This window comes from Bos javanicus, chromosome 4, assembly GCF_032452875.1.
Source record: "Bos javanicus breed banteng chromosome 4, ARS-OSU_banteng_1.0, whole genome shotgun sequence".
NCBI lineage: Eukaryota > Metazoa > Chordata > Mammalia > Artiodactyla > Bovidae > Bos > Bos javanicus.
The window spans coordinates 38,733,262-38,751,838 of NC_083871.1; the positions used below are offsets into that span (position 1 = coordinate 38,733,262).

General features: G+C 38.8%; 1 protein-coding gene across 13 annotated transcripts in view; it reads left to right on the forward strand.

The window, feature by feature from the left end:
* CACNA2D1 (calcium voltage-gated channel auxiliary subunit alpha2delta 1) overlaps positions 1-18,577 on the forward strand; it is a 521,990-nt gene that overhangs the window by 19,236 nt on the left and 484,177 nt on the right. The window contains exon 1 of one of the 13 annotated variants that reach the window (XM_061413789.1): positions 16,416-16,598. The exons of the other annotated variants lie outside the window; for them this stretch is intronic. The gene's annotated coding sequence lies outside the window, so the exon portion shown is untranslated. Of the gene's footprint in view, positions 1-16,415; positions 16,599-18,577 lie in introns of those variants that run through there. 13 annotated transcript variants of the gene reach the window in all.

Sequence of the window (18,577 nt, forward strand, 5' to 3'; positions counted from 1 at the left end):
GCACATGTGAACCCACTCCAGTGTTCTGGCCCGGAGAATCTGAGGGACACGGGAGCCTGGTGGGCTGCCATCTATGGGGTCGCACAGAGTCGGACATGACTGAAGCGACTTAGCAGGAGCAGCAGCAGCAGCAGCAGCAGCATGCACACGTGATCTGATTCCATCTGAGCCGCCCTTCCTCCGAGTGAGCTGCTTAGGACTGACAAGCGTCATATTCAGTGGTATGGAGGCAGTCTCCAACTGTGTTGAAATGTGCTTTTGTGTCCATCTGCCTCTCTTTTGCTATTTCTCTGCCACTATATTTCTTCCTTCCCTGATGGAACAGGTGTATACAAGCTCTTTCTTGGTTTTATGCTCCATCCATGATTTTTCATTTGACAGTCAGAAGCAAAGTTTTATTTATAGATAAACTGGTTTTAAAACTTATATTTAAAGTGGTGTGTTTCAACATCTGTTTAGTGATGCTGAAGTTCTAGAGGTAGAATCAGAAATGAAGATGGGATTACCTGGTTCTTGTCTTAAGCCAGAACCTAGAAAAATGTAAACTTAACCTTGCACAATTTCTCAATGAAAATAAAAGTTAGGAGAAGATATGATGAAGTTGGAGTCCTTTTAAAAATATCCTTTAAAGTTTTATTCTAGTCTTTGTTTTAATAAACTTATGCCTTTCAGAAAAGAGGGGATATATTTATACATATAGCTGATTCACTTTGCTGTATAGTAGAAACCAAATCCCATGGACGGAGGAGCCTGGTAGGCTGCAGTCCATGGGGTCGCTAGAGTCAGACACGACTGAGCGACTTCCCTTTCACTTTTCACTTTCATGCATTGGAGAAGGAAATGGCAGCCCACTCCAGTGTTCTTGCCTGGAGAATCCCAGGGACGGGGGAGCCTGGTGGGCTGCTGTCTATGGGGTCGCACAGAGTTGGACATGACTGAAGTGACTTAGCAGCGGTAGCAGCAGCAGAAACCAACACAGCATTGTAAAGCAACTATACTGCAGTAAAACTTAAGAACAAACAAACAAACAAAACCCCAAAATAAAACAAAATAAAAAGTTACTGTTGTATGGAAATTAGAGAAAGTCTGATTCTTGTAGAATTTTCTGTTGTGTGATTCCACGTTACTGTAGCCTGTATTGAAGAAGATAGCATATGTCAGTGTGCTCCACAGACCATCTGCATCGGTCATGAATTTACTCAGAATCTAAGGTGGGCCCAGGAACCTGCTTTTTAACAGCCCTGCCAGGTGATGCTTATGAATTTTCATGTTTAAAATCATGGCATTATGGACAACTTGTACGAGTAACTAGCTGGCAGCTTACTTTGATAAGTTTGACTTAGATGTGGCAGATCTAGTGTAGAAACACCTCAGAACAAATTAAAAACGACACCTTAGGGCAAATGAAGTACTAGAAACTGGTTAGAAAGGCACTTAGTTCCAGGGAAGACTATAATGAATCAGAGTTTCCAGCATTCAAGTTCAACAGTTTTCATTTTGATAGTTTTGTGATTCTTACCCTTAAAAATATTTTGATAATGCTGCGTGCATATTCTTTCCTAAGATGTTTGCATATGAGAGCCCACGTTTGTTTATGTTATGATGGTTTCTGGGTTAGAAGATGTTCACATATACATATTAATCATAGAGTTTTCTGTGTTTTTGGCATAGCAAAATATTGTATCAAAAAATACTAATATGAAAAGAATGTGACAGGAAGTCCACAATATAGTAATTTATGAGCACAATTTTTTTCACTGTAAACTTATATTTTGAATGAAAGTGGAACTTGCCTGACTTAACACATTACTGACCAGGAAATTTTTGCAGAAACTTATGCCTGTGACTGGTGATTTGTTATGCGAGTGAATATTGAAACCCCCAATATTCAGGTGCATTTGAGTAAATAGCGACAAGGTTTTTTTGCACTTAAGAAACTTACAGCATGTCAAATCAATCTTCTTTCCTTCTGTAACATCCAAGCAAACACCTTTTATCCTTCTGGTAATCACCTCTCTTTATTATTTAGAAATATCCTAACACTGGAGAAGGAAATGGCAACCCACTCCTTTATTCTTGCCTGGAGAATCCCAGGGACAGAGGAGCCTGGTGGGCTGCCGTCTATGGGGTTGCAGAGTCGGACACAACTGAAGCGACTTAGCAGCAGCAGTAGCAACCCTAACATTGAATCTGTTTTAATGATAATTATGCTGTTTTAGGTTTATTGACCAGAGGCCATTTATTTAAGTTGATGTTCTAAGATTGAGTTAAAATAAGACTGCTGTGCTTTTTTTGGGGGGGCCAAACTGCTATATTATGTATGTATATGTGCTTTATAAAACTTAGGGATATGAAAGGAGTCCGAAGGTTACAAAGAATGCTTATTAAGCAAAAAGGAAAAGGCAGATGTGTTGTGATAAAAAACAATGAAAAATAGATGATTATTTTTCATTCTGTTGGCTCTGTCTTTTCCTGTGCTTCAAGTTCCTTATGTGAGCCTTTTTGTGAAATCCCTGTCTTTCAAAAAGTAATTTGGGATGTGGGGTAGGCAGGGAGAAATAAGAGTGTAAAAGGCGCAGAAAATACACTGTAAGTGAAAGTCTTTAGAAGCACATATAACTAAGTCTCCTTTAACCCATAGGCGGGCTATCCAAAGGAACTGCCATGGACTCATATTTAATAGTATGGAGGCAGTACCCAACTGTGTTGAAATGTGCCTTTGTGTCTTATCTGCCTCTTTCCCTATCCCTCTACCACTATATTTACTCCTTTCCTGATGGAACAGGTGTACACAAGCTCATCCTTGGGTTTATGCGCCATCCAATGTTTGAGACCTGCCCCCCTACCCCAGCCCCTTTTAAAAAATTCAAAGGACCTCTTGTCTCTGAAACATGGGATAAACAGAATCTTCCCAGAGAGGTGATTTTAAAGGTAGTCTATTACCAGTGGTATATCCTCATTACGTAGACCATGTAAATGCAAATCATAGTTTAAGGGAGGAGTTTTCTCTGATTCTGTTTTGACTTGGTGATTGCAGCTGTCAAACTGTCAGGTAAATATCATCTGGGCTTTCTGCTTCTGAAAGTTTTCTCACCAGTGTTTTGCCACAGAGTCCTGGAAAAAGCTGTGAGAGCATGATTTCTTGGGGTTTTCTATGTAACTTCAGATACTACCCCTTAGAACTCCTCATACTATTCTAAAGTCTTTGTAGATAGTTATCAGTGGCACTATAAAGAAAGCTGAGTGCCGAAGAATTGATGCTTTTGAACTGTGGTGTTGGAGAAGACTCTTGAGAGTCCCTTGGACTGCAGGGAGATCCAACCAGTCCATCCTGAAAGAGATCAGTTCTGGGTGTTCATTGGAAGGACTGATGTTGAAGCTGAAACTCCAGTACTTTGGCCACCTGATGCGAAGAGCTGACTCATTTGAAAAGACCCTGATGCTGTGAAAGATTGAAGGCAGGAGGAGAAGGGGATGACAGAGGATGAGATGGCTGGATGGCATCACTGATTCTATGGACGTGAGTTTGGGTGAACTCCGGGAGTTGGTGATGGACAGGGAGGCCTGGCATGCTGCAGTCCATGGGTTCTCAAAGCGTCAGACATGACTGAGTGAGTGAACTGAATTGATCAGTGGCACATAATAAAGTGCTGATAAGAAGCTGGACATAGCTAGTATAGAACTACTCTGAATATATGTGGTATTTTATAATAATGAAGCAAGAATGCTATTTTACATAATTATGGTTAGTGGAATACCAGTGTGGTAGATTAAGAGGACAAGACCATTGGAATAAAAAGGTAAAGATATTTTGAAGGACTTGCACTTGAAGAAGTATAAAGGATAACTGAATCATAAAGACATAAGTGATAAAGCCAGTGTTAGAGGAAGCTGTGGCCTGATGACTTTCTTCCTACTCTGATTTTTCAGAATACTTTACATTCTGAATTGAAGATTGAAAATCTGCTCCACGTAAAACATAATAGAAATTTATCAAAGGCATGTATTCTCCAAAATTGTTGTTTAAAATATGGAAACAAGAACCTCAAACTGCTTAAAGCAATTACTCTGTAAAGTATATCACAGAAAAGATATTCTAGTATTTTTCAAGATATAGCAATAGATTTCCTCTTTATATTCATTTAGGTACATTTTTGAAAGCATTTGTCATTCTTTTATCTTTCAACAAGCATGGTTCTGTTTCTGGCCCTAATGATGTGGTGGGTTAAAAGTGATGTTTTATTAAAAAAAAACAAGTTGGTTATGAGGTGAAAACTGGAAATTAAGAGGTTTTTGAAGTTGTCATTTGATATTACATGCAGCTCAGTTTTGATTCATTTATATTTCTTACCAATCTTCATTTCTCCTAAATTCAGACAGTATGATAAAGGCTAGACTATTTTGTTTTAATTTTATACTATTTTTCTTAGCATTTCATAATAATTTTATAGTATTTTGGAACAATTCAGAATTATAATTTTAACAAGTTAGAAAAATCAAACCAAAGAAGTTTCACTGAAAATAACTATTGAAGTCTATTAAAATGTACCTAGGAAAAATAGTATTGCCACATGGAATTTATTTTAAAAACCCATGAATTTTCCCATACATTGTAAGGCTGGGTTTCTCAGGCTTGGTGCTGTTGATATTTTGGACTAGATAGTTCTTTGTGACAGTGGTCTGGCGTGTGCTTTGTACTTAGCAGCATCCTCGGTCTACCTGTTAGAGGCTAGTGGCAGTTGTCCAACTCAGAGTAATAAAGAAACATCTCCAGACATTGTCAGATGTCTTCTTGGGTGCACAGTCACTCCTGGTTGAGAAGCACTGATCTAGATGGAATCTGCACAATAAATTGGCCCCTGATATGTATTCCTCTTGCCAATGATGTCTATTTTTGGCTCACTCCCACAATGCTTAGGTGGTGTTTGCATTTTGCTAACATTTTGTCACACCAGTGAGTTTTATTCATTGATCCCTGATAATAAGTATGCCATTAAAAGGGTAAATTAGCTAGTTCAAAATATTTTCGAAATTAAGCTCTTAAATTTAGTGCTTGGTGAAGCAGGAAGTGTAATTATTTAACTTATAGTCACATGTGCAAGGGTAAAATTCTCCTGTTCCTGGAGATCTCAATTTCCTGAAGGAAAATTTTGTAGTGAAACTTGTCTTTAACAGAAGCATATTGGTGTCTGCTCTTTCCTGCTGAGTCTGGAGCGGAAATGAGACAATCTTTCCTGTCGTTGTGCACATTGAATAAAATGCTTTGTAGATACCAGAAATGTTGGACAGTTGCCAAAGTGGCCTGTGGGCAAAGTGTAATTAGCATGGACATACACTCTCCTTATGGGTATTTGTTTCACCTGGGAAAGCGGCATAGTAAGTTAATGAAGATTCTTCTTGGTTGAAAGTACTCCATGTTTTTCAGGGGAGAGCAATTGACAGAGTCCCTGAAACAGTACGAGTACTACTGGGACAAAGTCATGGCACTGCTCAGTTCTATTTGTAGGTATACTGTATAGTGTTCTGTCTTATATGGAGCTTTGAAATTTTATAGTGCTGGTCTGAGCTGATCACGCACACAAATATCTTGATGACTATGAAATGAATACCAGGTGTTTCTGCTCATCTACTTTTTTCTGTAAATGGAGAATAGCTACATGCTGTTTGTTCTCTTTTAGGAGAGTGCACTTACAAGAATGGCAACACCAAGTGGTGTAGTATAGAAACAGTAATCCCAGTGATCACTGTCTACATTGGTTAGGAGGGAATGCTATTAAACAAGTGAAAATGGAAACCCAGGATCTCTGGTCCAAGATATTCTTTTTTTTTTTTTTCTGTTGTTCAGTCAAAAGAAATTTCTTTGCTTCTTTTATTTCTGTTGTTAAAAAAAAAACAAACAAATAGTTTACCTTTTTAGTTGATTGGCTTAAATGGGGGTAAGACCCCAAAAGAGTCTGAAATGCAGTACTTGGATACCATCTCAAAAACGACAGAATAATCTCTGTTTGTTTCCAAGGCAAACCATTCAGTATCACAGTGATACAAGTCTAGGCCCTGACCAGTAATGCTGAAGAAGCTGAAATTGAATGGTTTTATGAAGATCTACAAGACCTTCTAGAACTAACACCCAAAAAAGATTATAGGGGACTGGAATGCAAAAGCAGGAAGTCAAGAGATACCTGGAGTAACAGGCAAATCTGGCCTTGAAGTACAGAATGAAGCAGGGCAAAGGTTAACAGGGTTTTGCCAAGAGAACACACGGGTCATAGCAAATACCCACTTCCAACAACATAAGAGAAGACGCTACACATGGTCATCACCAGATGGTCAATTGACTATATTCTTTTCAGCCAAAGATGGAGAAATTCTGTACAGTCAGCAAAAACAAGACCGGGAGCTGACTGTGGCTCAGATCATGAACTCCTTATTGCTAAATTCAGACTTAAATTGAAGTAAGTAGGGAAAAACCATTAGACCATTCAGTTCAGTTCAGTCGCTCAGTTGTGTCCAACTCTTTGCAACCCCATGAATCGCAGCACGCCAGGCCTTCTGTCCATCACCAACTCCTGGAGTTTACTCAAACTCATGTCCATCAGATGCCATCCAGCCATCTCATCGTTTATTGTCCCCTTCTCCTCCTGCCTCCAGTCCCTCCCAGCATCAGGGTCTTTTCCAATGAGTCCATTCAGGTATGACCTAAATCAAATCCCTTACGATTATATGGTGGAAGTGACAAACAGATTCAAGGAATTGGATCTGATAGACTGAGTGCCTGAAGAACTATGGATGAAGGTTTGTGACATTGTACATGAGGCAGGGATCAAGACCATCCCCAAGAAAAAGAAATACAGAAAGGCAAAATGGTTGTCGGAGGAGGCCTTACAAATAGCTATGAAAAGAAGAGAAGTGAAAGGCAAAGAAGAAAAGGAAAGATACACCCATTTGAATGCAGAGTTCCAAAGAATAGCAAGGAGAGATAAGAAAGCCTTCCTCAAGAGATCAAGACAGAGAAATAGAGGAATACATTAAAATGGGAACGACTAGAGATATCTTCAAGAAAATTAGAGCTACCAAGGGAAATTTTCATGCAAAGATGGGCACAATAAAGGACAGAAATGGTATGGACCTAACTAACAGAAGCAGAAGATATTAAGAAGAGGTGGCAACAATACACAGAAGATCTATACAAAAAGGATCTTCATGACACAGGTAATCACGATGGTGTGATCATTCACCTAGAACCAGATATCCTGGGAATGGGAAGTCCAGTGGGCTTTATGAAGCATCACTACGAACAAAGCTAATGGAGGTGATGGAATTCCAGTTGAGTTATTTCAAATCCTAAAAGACCATGCTGTGAAAGTGCTGCACTCAACATGCCAGCAAATTTGGAAAACTCAGCAGTGGCCACAGGACTGGAAAAGGTCAGTTTTCATTCCAATTCCAAAGAATGCTCAAACTACTGCACAATTGCACTCATCTCACATGCTTGTAAAGTAATGCTCAAAATTCTTCAAGCCAGGCTTCAGCAGTACATGAACCATGAACTTCCAGATGTTCAAGCTGGATTTAGAAAAGGTAGAGGATCCAGAGGTCAAATTGCCAACATCTTGGATCATAGAAAAAGGAAGAGAGTTCCAGAAGAATATCTATTTCTGCTTTATTGACTATGCCAAAGCCTTTGACTGTGTGGATCACAGCAAATTGTGGAAAGTTCTTCAAGAGATGAGAATACCAGAGCACCTGACCTGCCTCCTGAGAAATCTATGCAGGTCAAGAAGCAACAGTTAGAACTGGACATGGAACAAGACTGTTTCCAAATTGGGAAAGGAGTACGTCAAGGCTGTATATTGTCACCCTGCTTATTTCACTTCTATGCAGAGTACATCATGCGAAATGCTGGGCTGGATGAAGCACAAGCTGGAATCAGGATTGCCGGGAGAAATATCAATAACTTCAGATATTCAGATGACCCCACCCTTATGACAGAAAGTGAAGAAGAACTAAAGAGCCTCTTGATGAAAGTGAAAGAGGAGAATGAAAAGTTGGCTTAATATTCAACATTCAGAAAACTAAGATCATGGCATCTGGTCCCATCACTTCATGGCAAATAGATGGGGGAACAGTGGAAACAGTGATAGACTTTATTTTTTGGGCTCCAAAATCACTGTAGATTGGTGACTCCAGCCATGAAATTAAAAGACACTTGCTTCTTGGAAGAAAAGTTATAACCAACGTAGATGGCATGTTAAAAAGTAGAGATATTACTTTGCCAGCAAAGGTTTGTCTAGTCAAAGCTGTGGTTTTTTCCAGTAGTACTGTATGGATGTGAGAGTTGGACTATAAAGAAAAATGAGCCCCGAAGAATTGATGCTTTTGAACTGTGATGTTGGAGAAGACTCTTGAGAGACCGTTGGCCAGCAAGGAGATCCAACTAGTCCATCCTAAAGGAATTCAGTCCTGAATATTCATTGGAAGGACTGATGTTGAAGCTGAAACTCCAGTACTTTGGCCACCTGATGGGAAGAGCTGACTCATTCGAAAAGACCCTGATGCTGGGAAAGATTGAAGGTGGGAGGAGAAGGGGATGACAGAAGATGAGATGGTTGGATGGCATCACCAACTCAATGGACTTGAGTTTGAGTGAACTCCGGGAATTGGTGATGGACAGGGAGGCCTGGCATTTGGCAGTCCATGGGGTTGCAAAGAGTTGGACAAGACTGAGCGACTGAACTGAAATAATTCAGAAGTGTTGCTACTCTGATATATGTAGGAGAGGCTAGAAAGATCCCCTTTATGTGATTAACAATATTTCCTTTTCATATTGTCCACCTCATACTTTGTTCTCAGGCATATCATTCATTTTATTCACAAAAGAAATATATATTATGCTCTGATACTGTGGAAAATCTAGTGCATTTCCTCACATTTCTCTCTCCTTATAGGTGTTCTCCTTATAGGTATTCCTACGTGAGTAGAATAATCACTGCCTTTCCCATTCTCTACTACAGACTAATAAAGGAAAAGATATCAACCTTCCAGCATTTTCGTTCAGCCCAGTTCTTTTTCTTACTTATCCTCATGTTGGGCTTGACCAGGACCCATTTGGTTCCTGCTTGTTAATACTACACTGTCACTTTCAAAGTGTCCAGGTTCAGACACCAAATTATATAGTCCTGTTGTGCTCAGACTCTATCACCAGTATGCCTTACCATGCATTCCAGTATATGGTGTCATTAGTAGGAAATTTAGATTGTGATTTACTAATGTATATGTAACATATAGTAAAATATTGAGTATTTATAAACTAATATACGTATGTCTGGATTGTAGCTATATCAACTCTAAAAAAACAAAATAGTTGAGACATACTTGTTCTAGCTTTTTCTTATCCTGAATATATGCTTTCCTTAAATACATCAAGACGTGGGATATTTATTATATATCACACAATATTAATCTTTTAAAAAATATTTTTATTTTGTGTTGGGGTATAGCCAATTAACAGTGTTGTGATAGTTTCAGGTGAACAGCGAAGGGACTCAGCCATGTATGCTGCTGCTGCTGCTAAGTCGCTTCAGTCGTGTCCGACTCTGTGCGACCCCATAGACGGCAGCCCACCAGGCTTCCCGTCCTTGGGATTCTCCAGGCAAGAACACTGGAGTGGGTTGCCATTTCCTTCTCCAATGCATGAAAGTGAAAAGTGAAAGTGAAGTCGCTCAATCGTGTCCGACTCTAGCGACTCCATGGACTGCAGACTACCAGGCTCCTCCGTCCGTGGGATTTTCTAGGCAAAAGTACTGGAGTGGGGTGCCATTGCCTTCTCCGCAGCCATGTATACATGTATCCATTCTCCTCTAAACTCCCCTAGTATCCAGGCTGTCATATAACATTGAGCAGAGTTCACTGTGCTATATAGTAGGTTCTTGTTGGTTATCCATTTTTTTCTCTTAAGATACATATTTTATTGAAGTATAGTTTCAGGTATACAACAAGATGGTCAATTATATACATATATTATTTTAAAAATTATTTTCCTTTTAATGTTATTATAAGATATTGACTATAGTACCCTGTGCTAACAGTAAACCTGTTGCTTGTTGCATATATTTTTTTTTAAAATAGGAATCCAACATTCTATTCATACTGAGTCAAACAAGTAGAATCAAAATGGCAAAGTTTTTAGTGAGGCAAAAATTCACAAGTCTTCTAAAGTATGTCTACTATAATCATTATGATGATCTTTTTCTTTTATCTCATTTGTTTCACTTTCTGTATTTCAGTTTCAGTGCTCCCATTTCATCTAGTTTATGTTTTCCAATTTCTCCATCTCTTTTTCTTTTTCTTCTTTTGATCTTAAGCTTTTATCAAGCATAGGTTGACTTGTGTACTCCCAGAATCCCTGTGTTGAAGCTCTAACCACCTTTGCTTCAGAATGTGTCTTTAGTTTATAATGAGGTCTTTGCAGCTGTAATCAGTTTAAATTAGTTCAAGCTGCAGGAAGGTGGGCTGTAGTCTATCACAGGTATCCATATAGAAAGAGAAAATTTGGACCCTGACGCAAACATAGGGACAGTGCTGTGTGCTGCTTAAATCAAGGACCCACCAGAAACTAGGCGAGGGGCCTGGAACAGTTCCTCCCTAGTGCCTCCAGAGGGAGCATGGCCCTGCTGACATCTTGATCTTAAACTTCTAACCCTCAGAACTGTAAGGTGGTAGATTTCTGTTCTGCGCCACCCATTTTGTGGTAGTTTGCTTTATGGCAGCCTCAGTACAGTAGTACAGACACCAAGTCTGAGATGCTCTGCTGAGGAGGTCAGGGTATCACACTGAGTCATTCAATATCTGGTGGCTTAGAGTGTCATCAGATACCATAAACTTCAGTGGCTTCATTTTAAATGAGACATCGTTAAAAATAATTCCTGTAGAACATTTAACTATGAATGCTTCATGTATTTATATTCCCAATATTTTTTTACTGGGTGTGTATATATGTACTTGTTGTTCAGTCACTCAGTCATGTCTGACTCTGCGACTCCGTGGACTGCAGCACGCCAGGCTTCCCTCTCCTTCACCATCTCCTGGAGCTTGATCAAACTCATGTCCATTGAGTTGGTGATGTCATCCAACCATCTCATCCTCTTTCATCTTCTTCTCCTCCTGCCTTCCCTGATCTTTCCCAGCATCAGGGTCTTTTCCAGTGAGTCGACTCTTCCCATCAGGGGGCCAAAGTACTACAGCTTCAGCTTCAGCATGATGTACTGGCCATACACATATATGGTTGCCTGCTAACTGGTTTGTCTTTGAGATGTTTTTTTCTTTTAAAAATTAAGATTGAACTAATGAAAGATAAAGTGCAATACATTTAAGCTAAGGAAAAATATTCAAAGACTACTGTTGCATATTCCTGCACAGCCTGTGCAGTGGGTAAGAATTGTGCAAAACCTACCTGACTAGACTAGAAACAAGATGTATGCAGCAACAGAGCTTGTCTTTGAGATCTCAGAGGTAAAAATTCTAGGAAGTTTCATGCAGCTCCTAGACTTCATGCTGAAGGCATTTTTCTGGCCTTCCCTTACAAAGAGAGACTTTTATCTGATATTATTATGCTTGTACTCCTCTCTGGCACAACACCAATAGGTCTGCTCTAGATTTAGGAAAATATGTGATGGATGAATAGGATGATTCTTGCCAGACAGACTTCCCAAGAAATAACCCAGAACCCTTAGGCCTTTAAAGATTAGTTTAATTAAAAAAAAACAAAAAACAAAAAACAACCAGAGGCCAAATTGGAAAGCTTTTATTTCTTCTCATAAAATAATATGATGATAGTACCTTCTAGTTTGGGACATTTTATGTTAGAAGAGTATGAATTTGTTACTGTGTACATTTTTAGGATGCTGATGATGTGATTATAAGTATAAATGATAGCCAGTGCCAGGACGTTAAACGCACGGTTTCACTGAGGTGTACACTCCCAGTATGTATAGTCTCACAGAATTGGAGGTGGGGCTCACTGTGAACTATCAGCCTGGTACTGTGTCCACCTTCTTGAAGAAAACATTGTTATAATAAACCTTTTGAACACATAGACTTCCCTAGAGTGGGTCAGAACCACTTGTCTGCGGAATCAATACTGCATGTGTCTTCTTTCAAGATTTGATGCTCTTTGTACCCTGGTCTCTCTGGATAGATGCTTGATATGTGCTTCTAACACTCATGGCCACTCTTACTTACCATAGATTAACACTCTATATTTCATTGTTATTATGCTTAGTTGTTCTTTACACTTGTCATTTTTCCTGAAGCTTGTTTGATGGTTCCAGTAACCAGCTCTATAGTATATGTGTAGGGTCAGTTGTGACCTAGGCTTTCTTGCTGGCTGTGGGCCCATGTTTGCAGTGTTTGACACTTCAGTCTCCGTTTCCTCATCAGTAAAATGCTTTCAAATGATCTTTCTTACTGAGCTCACTGTGTGGTTGTGACATTCAAATGTGGTGATATTATGGAGTACTTTGAACAAGCTGTAGAGCACAATATTGATATGTGACATTAGACTATTCATTTTCCTCATTTAAGCCAGTGTGTTGGATTTGTATAATATTAAACCCATCGTTAAGATTGGCGGTTCTGTTCCTTGCTTTTTCTGTGCTCATCTTATGTTTGAAAAGCAGTGTCGGCTTCCCAGGTGATGCTAGTAGTAAAGAACCCACCTGCCAGTGCTGCTGCTGCTGCTGCTGCTAAGTCGCTTCAGTCGTGTCCGACTCTGTGCGACCCCGTAGATGGCAGCCGACCAGGCGCCCCCGTCCCTGGGATTCTCCAGGCAAGAACACTGGAGTGGGTTGCCATTTCCTTCTCCAATGCAGGAAAGTGAAAAGTGAAAGTGAAGTTGCTCAGTCGTGTCCGACCCTCAGCGACCCCATGGACTGCAGCCTACCAGGCTCCTCTGACCATGGGATTTTCCAGGCAAGAGTTCTGGAGTGGGGTGCCATCGCCTTCTCCACCTGCCAGTGTAGGTAGATGTAAAAGACAAGGGTTCTATCCCTAGGTCGGGAAGATCTCTTGCATACTTTTGAATACTAAAGCAACCCACTTTAGTATTCTTGCCTGGAGAATCCCATGGACAGAAGAGCCTGGCAGACTGTATGGTCTATAGCGTCGCATAGAGTCGGACATGACTGAAGTGACTTGGCACGCACGTAGACACCCACCGTCTTGTTTAGACACTAGCATTTGTGTTCTATAATTTTAAAGTTATGACTGTGTTACAATTGTGTCTTGGTTTATCATTTTAGTATTTCATTGGTATTCTAGTATTTCTGGCATATAGATTGTTATAAATACCATTCATGATAATATAGCCTCATTAGTAAAACGTTCAGTGTAGTGTTTCTATAAATATGCATTGTATCTATAGATGCACATACACATCATGTACCTCATGTATCACATATGTATTGTGTCTATATAATATATAGGTACAGAGGATGAGATGATTGGATGGCATCACCAACTTGATGGACTTGAGTTTGGGCAAGCTCTGGGAGTTGGTGATGACAGGGAAACCTGGTGTGCTGCGATCCATGGGGTCACAGAGTCAGACACGACTGAACAACTGAACTGATGTAAATATGTGTGTATATGTAACATATACTAATTAATTAGATGAGTAAGATAATATATATATATTTTTTGTCCATGGGATCACAAAGAGTAGGACACAGCTGAGCGACTGAACAACAACAAAATAATTAAACATTATCAGTCATGGGCTAGGCCGTATATTAGTTCTTGAAGAAACAAAGGCATTGAGCAAGATCATAGCCTAAATAATTCATAGGACAGTTATAAGAATACTTAATACTTATTTTTACTTATTAATACTTATTTTACTTTTATTATTTTTTTCTAGATTATTTTGGGTTAACAAGTGTTTTGGTTGTAATCAAGAATTAAAAAAAAAAAACTCGGTTTTTTGTAAACCACCCATACAATAGAATAAGCTCCGTTTATTTTTCTAAGGAATAATGAGACTCTAGCCAAAATCAGTGTCAGACATTGTTCTGGAGCCCTCAGGGACTTGCTGGTCATAAGGATATGACCAGCAACTCATAGAGATGGGAAGCTGTCTGAAGAAATAGTCTCAGCCCAGGCCTGAAAGTGCAGACCCATCACTTATTTGGCTGAGAAATCAGAGCATGAATAGAAATAAACTTGCTGATGACCCATTTTCCTTTGGGCAAGTGTTAGATATTATAGAAGGAAAATTAATAAGTCAATACAGTGTTCCTCTTGTACAGACATAAGAATGGTTCTGCAGTCAAAAAAAGTGATTGAGAAATATCCACTTAAGAAATGCTCAGAAAAGTTATCCAAGAAATGCTCATGAAGGCTGTGTAAATCTGTTTAGTTTGTATAATAGATACGCAAACTAATTCAAATAGTATTGTTTCTTTTTTAGATACATTGAATATAGTTAAAATACTTTAGCAAACTAAATACCTTATTTTTAGCAAACTTACGTAGTTATACTTACTTAGAAGTAAGTATAAACTTCTAGTTTATACTTCTATACTTGCTAGTAGTTTATAAGCATTTTGGAACTTTTTTCCCTCATCATTTTACATCTGAAAGAACTTGGGAAATATTTCAGTTACTTCTGAGTTTAATACAATGTCTTGTTAATCTCAAGGGAGGTATATGATGTTTACTCTAAATGGACCTTCTGAATTTCAAGTATTTTTGCATAATATTCCTCTTTTATACCAATAATTAATGACTTCTGGTCTAAAGGATAAGGTGAGAAGCAAACTTAGTATATATACTGTGTAAAAAATAAAACTAGTTTTCACCAGATTTACAACTGGTTTCTATTTTCTTTGAGAACCAAACCAGAGAAAATGGCTGAAACAGTTAGGACACAGATAGCTTCAGATACAAATACAAAAGTGTAACATGTGAACAGTCTCTGGGAAGACAGCTCAAGAGTCCAGTGGTGATGCCTGTGAGATGAACCCAGAATTTTGATCAAAGTTTACTTTTTAAAATGACTTCTCATGTATTCCCTGACACCTTGGAGGGAGGAAACTCAAATACATTGTTTGAGATTTAGGTAAAGTGATAATGATTAACCATGAATCAGGATTTTTCTGGGGTTTGTATTAATGGAGTGTGTGTGTGTGTGTGTGTGTGTGTGTGTATAGTTTCTGTTTTGGCTTGAGCTTAGGAGTTGAGCGTTTTGAGGCACTATCAATTTCTATGAAATAATTTCCACTTGTCATCAAATATAGGTATCTCTAGTATGTGCATGTTGTGAGAAATGTACCAAAATGCAAAATTTTCTCTAGCAAAGTTTACCACCTGGGAAAAAAAAATTCCCCAAGATATTTTTCACTTCTATTATGCTCTGTCTGCCAGAAAAACAGGAAGAGGTAAACTGTTTAGAAAAAAGGCTTTGAGATTTTGGATTCTTAGATGTAAATAGTATGTGCCTACTTAAAAACAGCAGCAGCAGTTAAAACAGTATTGCTTCTTGATGGTTCGATCATCTGCTGCTCATTGAGTAATATCAATAGATTATTGTCACCAGTAACCATCATCTGTAGTATTTATTGAGTGCTAAGGGGCTGACAGTAAGCTAGTGTCCTGCTGATACTGTCTTATTTAATTCTGACCTCAACTTTATAAAACAGGGATAGACATTATTTTCATCTTTAATAAATGAAGAAGCTGAGATCTTGAGCAGTTGAATTCTGTGCTTCAGACCACCAACAGTGGACGGGGGATGCAGCTCTGAGCTGATTTCAGACTTGCTGTCCTCCTCAACATTTTATTACCTTCTCATGCAGAACTATTCTGGACCAAACATTTAAAATAGCATTTAAAATAAGGATGACCTTATTTGGCTCATGAAATATGTTATTAGGAAGTCTGTAATTTTCCTTTTTTTGGGCCAGTGATTTTTCAGTGGAAGACATTTAAATTGCTATTTCTCTGGATGTGTTAATAACTCTTTTAACTCTTACTTCTTAGACCAAGAGTCCCGGAAAGAATACATAAAATATTAACAGATAAACAGTTTTTCCCCAGAATAATACATGTGAAAGCAATCTTCAAAGTAAGATAGGCAAATGAATATCAAAGACACTTATTTTAGAGTGTAATCCTACGAGAGAGCAGTCTTGAAAGATTAAAAAAAGATTCTCTTTATGATTATGAATATGAAACAGTTGGAATGAATTCAGTCATGGCAACATAACTGAGGATCATTTCTGAAAGTGAGGGATACAGAAAGTTAAAAGACTCATTGCTTGGTGCTGAGGTCACCTGCTTCATAACAGACTAAAATAGAAGAGAACAAGTGTTAGGAATTCATTCTGCCTTCCCAGTGCTTTTGTAGTTTTATTTTTAGAGATCTGCCAACAGTAGTTGGAGCATTGTTTGCCCTTCTGCGCCTGCTCAGTCAGACTCAGCCTCTTTCTTGCAGTCTTTGCCTCCCTCGACAGGTGTAAGGGACTTCCTAAATGTTGCAGACCAGTCACCTGTCATCAGCCACCCTGAGGTAGCTTGCTTCTTCACTCACTGAGCTCATAAGAGAGGTAATTTGTATCTGACTGTTAACATGCATTACTTTTTTCTTAAGGCTGAGGTAATCAGAACAAAAGGGTGTTGGATAGACAGTGGTGCAAGAGTGGTGGAAAAATACTTAATAAAGAGTATGTGTTTCAAATACTTAAATATTTAAAACCCAGGAAACAATAGTGAGCAGAAGAAGTCTTAGTGACTTTCTCAGAAACTGTCAGCAGTTCATGTTGTTCATTGAAATTAAGTGTGATTCAATGGTTTTAAGCACAGATGCATATTTGAATTACCTGGGAAGTTTTCAAAAAACCATTATTTAGTTCCCATCCTAGAGACTATAATAATTGGCTTGGTATTGGTATTAAAAATTTTTTTCTCCAGATGATTTTATTGTATAGCCAGGGTTGAGGGCTACTGACTTAGACAACTCAGCAATTAGTTCTGCTTTTGCCAACATCTGCATCATCCTTGGGTACCATACTTCAATATGTCAGTGTCCTTGTATTAAGGACTATTAGAAGAAATAACATATTTTAAAACTGGAAAGCCGTGTAAGGTGTGTTCAGAATTACATGCAACCATTTATATTTGGCTTGCATGATTTGTAGAAAATAACATTTTTTTAAAATTTTTATTTTATTTTTAAACTTTACATAATTGTATTAGTTTTGCCAAATATCAAAATGAATCCGCCACAGGTATGTACTGCTGATGCTACCGCTGCTGCTGCTAAGTCGCTTCAGTCATGTCCGACTCTGTGCGACCCCATAGGCGGCAGCCCACCAGGCCCCACCATCCCTGGGATTCTCCAGGCAAGAGCACTGGAGTGAGTTGCCATTTCCTCCTCCAATGCATGAAAGTGAAAAGTGAAAGTGAAGTCGCTCAGTCGTGTCTGACTCCTAGCGACTCCATGGACTGCAGCCTACCAGGCTCCTCCGTCCATGGGATTTTCCAGGCAAGAGTACTGGAGTGGGGTGCCATTGCCTTCTCCCTTAAATGTACTAGCATTAATTAAAAAAGAAATAGCACAATGCTTTCATTACCTGACCATATACATATAATGGTCATTCAAATATTTGTTGAATACCTACTATGTAGAAAACACTGACGGAAAGCCTAAAGAATCTGGCTTTGTTTTGTTGTGAATGAATTTGTGATCTGGTGAACTAATAGGTATAACTTAAGAAGTAATTAACATTCCAAAGCTCTGTGTGCTTTACAGCAGTGTACAGTAGTGCTACAGTGAATGCAGGAAGAGTAACAACTCTGGGCTTCTGCTGTCATGGAGAGGGAGAGAGTTCATAGAAGGTATGACACTTGCAACGTTGACCAAGTTGCTGGTTTGCAGTCCTCCCCATTACAGCTTTTCTTTTAAAGCCTCAGAGACTGAGAGGGAACTTTTTGTTGGTGGCTTAAAGTTCTGAGATCAGATCACTAATTTAGACCTATCTGTTCTTCCCTTACAGATAATTATTTTCTTACTGAATAACAACATTATCTAGGGCCCGCCCTTAATTAGCTGATTACCAATTGTGTTTACATTTGCTTGGTGCTTGAATATGATGCTTATGTAAGACAAGAGTAGCTTTTGAGCTGGCCTTACAAAATGAACAGAGTTTAGGTGTCAGTAATAGTAGGTTGAATTCTCTGTTTCAGCTATCAGGAGGAACATACTAAACAAAGGCTAAGGGTATATAATCTGATTGGGAAAGAAACATTACTGCAGTAGAAGCGGAGTTCATACAGTTCTTCCTTCCTGTGCCCTATCTGTTAAGTGTATTTTGATTTTTATCTTTTGTTTACAACTTCTGCCAGGTAGTAATTACTTTTGTTTAGTACAATGTGAGGTTCAAAGAGTTTGTAATATCATACATCAGTAAGCCATCAAGTCAAGACTCACACATAACTCAGTAACCATTCTGATATCAAAAGCAGTGCCCTTTCTACTCTGCCGTGTTGCCTTCTATAAAGGATTAATGAGCAGAGACAGAAGGAG